The sequence below is a fragment of the Marmota monax genome, unplaced genomic scaffold, assembly GCF_021218885.2.
Source record: "Marmota monax isolate L192 unplaced genomic scaffold, Marmota_monax_Labrador192_F-V1.1 WCK01_AAM20220418_F8-fsc01508, whole genome shotgun sequence".
In the NCBI taxonomy this organism is placed as follows: Eukaryota; Metazoa; Chordata; class Mammalia; order Rodentia; family Sciuridae; genus Marmota; species Marmota monax.
The window spans coordinates 7,088-11,495 of NW_026693206.1; the positions used below are offsets into that span (position 1 = coordinate 7,088).

At 37.8% G+C, this 4,408-nt stretch overlaps 1 pseudogene; it reads right to left on the reverse strand.

The window, feature by feature from the left end:
- Positions 1-291: 291 nt before the first annotated feature.
- On the reverse strand, positions 292-2,364 carry LOC124100507 (transmembrane 9 superfamily member 3-like; annotated as a pseudogene).
- Positions 2,365-4,408: the final 2,044 nt, after the last annotated feature.

Below are 4,408 nucleotides of genomic sequence, written 5' to 3' on the forward strand. Positions count from 1 at the left end.
TCATCTGGTTTTGGGGAAGGTTAACCATGTACTGTAGTAATGCCTACTGCATAAAATCCAACTATTTGCTGTGAACAGGTGGAGAAAGCAGTCAGTAGAAACCTAGGATCCCCGGAAATAGATGGTGATAGAGACCCACACAGTACCCAGTATTAAGCCCAAATCTCTTTTTTTTTTTCAGAGAGAGAGAGAGAGAGAGAGAGAATTTAATATTTATTTTTTAGATTTTGGTGTACAGAACATCTTTATTTCATTTTTATGTGGTGCTGAGGATCGAACCCAGTGCCCCACACATGCCAGAGGAGCATGTTACCTCTTGAGCCATATCCCCGGCCCAAAGCCCAAATCTCTTCTTGTGCTTTTTTGCTGTGCAAGTTCCACCCCTACGAAAGAGAAATTGATCCAAAGTTCCAAGTTTTCTTGCATCTCTAGTCAATTTTCACATTAGTATAGATTTTCTTGGACAAAGGTCCTTGTTCCCATGTAAACAACTGCTCCACACATTATCTCAAGGCTATGCTAAATAACATCATATATCCAAAGTAAAATGATGTTTGAAATAAGCAATACATCTTCATTTGAAATAAGCAATACATCTTCATAAAAGGAATACATGTAAACATAGATTGAAGTTGATTCAGCAGAGAGAAAACTTGTCCATTACCACATATAATCCTCTGCATTTAGTAAGAAGTATGTGCACACAATGCAACCCAGATGGTCACAACACAAAGGTTGACCAGCACCAGCACCATGAAGCCATAGACATAATAGACCTCATATGCCCAGAAAGATGTGAAGATGAAATACATTTCAATAAAGATAGAGCCAAAAGGTAAAATTCCTCCCAGGCAAACAATAACTGCAGGCTCCATAAAATATTTTTTTCTCTGGCATAGGACGAGGTATAGCACTGACAGACAAAGGAATTTGTGTTGACCTGACAAATTTCAGCCAAGTATTATAACAATAAGATTTGGAAGAAGAATAACCAAAAAACAGATGCAAAAGCAGCCACCATTGTTCCCAAAGGAATGGCTCTTGAAGCATGGTAAGAAGTGGCTATAAAATTGATGAAGAAGGCCTGCAACACACTGCAGCTGGGATAAGAAATGCCCCAGTGAACATCTGTTTTGTCCATCTTCTTTCTCCTTGTCTAGCATAGAGACTTCCTCCAAAATAACCATACCCTGGAGATGTAGTAGCATAGAAAAATATATAAATCTTGTTTCATTCCAACAATAATACCAATAAGAGACAGCAATTATCTGACATCCAGAAAGAATGAGAGAGAAAAATATTGGCTGGTCTAAATACAACTACATGCGTCTGCTTCCATCCATATCCATCTCCTAAGTCTCTATCCATGTCCTCCATTTCTTCTTCTTTACTGTACGGGGCATACTCTTTCCTTAAGTTCTCATTAAAATCATTGAAACTGAGCCTACCAAGAAGATCACCACCTTGAAGGAGTTGAAATTCAAAACCAGTGAATCCTCTGTTGAAAAAAGCACGGATCAAGATATTAGTGAAATCGATCTTCAAATTTTACATCTGACTTTTTCCATTTTACCAAATATGACATCTGTATTTTGTTATTGGGAACCAGTTTCACCTTTCCTTCATCAATTTGACTTCCAAAACTATTTCAAGCTTTTTGTAAGTCCAAATTTAACAATCTTCTCCATTTTTGTCTGCTTCACCAGCAATACCCCACATTGGTAAATCTTCTATGTACATCTGGTACCGGTAGTGAGTTTTGTAGCATAAACAAAGGCATCTCTCTTTTCTTTATCAAAATCAATTTCACAGTAAGTGGTTGGCATCACATCATCTTTAAATTTAATATCCAGACCATTAAATTCCAATTCAACTCCTTGAAGTGCTTCTCTCAGTGTTTTATGCTAAAGACTGTTACTTTTTTTTGACCCCACACAGATTAGAAGTGAAAAGTACTTTTATGTTTTGTGGTGATTTTGGAAGGGCCCAACAGTATTCATCCATAAAACAACTTCTTCTTTATCTTGAAACTGACTTTCCTGCCTTGCTCCAGTCCACCATTCTGAAAACCATCCATCCTAAGTGAAAGCCACTCCTAGAGTCGTTAACATCCATGCTTGGATGTGAAAATGCAGTTAAACCACTGATCAACTTTAGACCAAATGCAAGAGATTATTCCAGGGCCAGGCCTTTGACTGGGAAATTCGAGACTTTAGGTTCAGAAGTGGCCCAAGGTACAGACCACCGGGATGGAGCCGTTGCTGAGAATCTGTGTTCCTGCTCATCTGCCTGGGCCCTGTGCAGCAGCAGCAGCGACATTGCTGAGGCCACTGACAGGCCAGGAACGACCTGCCTTGGCCTCATCCCGGGCGCTCACGCTGGACCGGCCCATCAACTGCTCTGCCGCCATTTGTGCCAAGGCCGATTCGAATCCACAGGGAGCAGGCTGACTCTTGGACCAGGGCCCAGCAGCTGCCTCTGTGGCCTCCGCAGTGGTCACAGCTCCTGAGCCGCCTGCCCCCGCCCCCTGCCAGCCTCTTCCTTTAACTCAGCCAAGTCAGCATCATACAGATTTAAGCGAGTCTTTGAAAAATGCTTATCCCACCCACAAAAGATAAGAAATTCACAAGGACAAGGACATCACTTGTTCTCATCTTTAATGCCCCACACACCATGCACAGATCTCGCCAAAGGTGAGTATACTATATAAATTTTTAAAGAATATATAAATAAATTTCTTTCAAATAGGTGAAATAAAAAGTAAATGAAGAACTAACGAGTTGAGTGGATAGCTAGAGGTTAAGAGAGTCAAGGAAGTAAGTTCAAGAATGCTATAGAGGGAGAGTTGACAAAAGACTAAAGACTGGGCTATGTGCCCTGATTGACAGCCTGTTGGGTCCTAGTACCCCACAGTGCCCAGGTGCTGATCTAGCATAGGAAGCATCCATCACAAGACCTGAAGGGGACTCTTTCCTTGATTGTGTAGGTGACTGCAAGCTATCATCTTACTTTGGATTCTAGTTTCATACTGTGTATACAGTAATTGTGCAACAAGAGAGAGACCACCTCTCACACAATTACTATATGTGCAAAGACTGGTTTTCAGACTGGATGGTTTTCAGTATGTGCAAAGCATTAAATAAAAGCTGTTTTCATTTATTCAGTTCCCCGTGCAGTTCTTTAGCATAACAGAAGATAGGTAAGGAAAGCAGACAAACAGACATTTTTTAAGCAGATTTTCAGAGTGGTCATCAATATATCATTATTGTAATTCTTCAAAGTTCTTGGTATCTTTTAATTGTATATTCAACAGGAACAAATTTAAGCTTACCTGTCTAACCAGTTGGTACGTAATAATTAATACACATAATAAAATAATAAAAGATCATCTTAGCTAATATAGCAAGTTATCTTTCTTATAGGGCTATTTTTTAAACAATTTGCAATATAATTTATTCAGACTATTTCATGTTCACAAAATTTTTTACATACTGTCTACAAGAAGAAATTTTTCTTCTTTTCTTAATAGGCTTATAAATTTGAGTTTTAAAGTCAATTAAAGAAAAAAATCACCAAATGAATTCAGCCTAATTTATTTAACTAGCTACTTTTACAGAATAAAAAAATATATGGAATTTTATGTCTTCTTTGGTCTTCTATGGCCTTTAATGACTTTCATTGTAGTACCTTAAACTTTAGTACCCCCATTACATAATCCTGCAAAAGGGGTCAGTAATTTGTGAATATGAGGGAAGTGTTAACATTTTTTAAAACCACATTAAGGAATTTGTTTTGGCCTCTTATTTACTAAACTTTTTTTAATTGTCCTCAAGTTTTTAGAAAACATTTATTCACATGCCATGCTTGATGTTGGGGTTACTAAGATAAAAAAAAACTTGATTTTTATCCTCAGAAGTTCATTGTACATTAGAAATAGAGATGCAGAAACCATGTGTTTCCTTACACTGTTATAAGTAACATAATAGAGGTATTCACACAACATATAAAATTGCAAACAAAGACTAGAGGCATGTTATTTAACTGCAAAATTTTCTTTATTGGCAAAGAAGATTTTGTAAGGCAACTATAAGAGCTTTTTTGTTTGTTTGTTTGAAGGAAAAGAAAATAGGAACCAGAGGGTGTTTTGTATGTGTGTGTGTGCGTGTGTGTGTGTGTGCTGTGTGTTTGCGGAGTCTTCATGGGGGAGTATAATTGGGGTATTTCAAGTATGTGCAAAGCATGTGAAAAGTCATTAAGGCTTCAAATAGCAGTTTTTCACTTTTAGTTCTATATACAATTTATGTAACCATTGATGAGATGCTGTGGCAGACAAATCAGGGCCATAATGACTCTTTATTCTAAGGATAATGTGGACCCACTGGATTTTATTCAGAATTGTTTCTTAGCT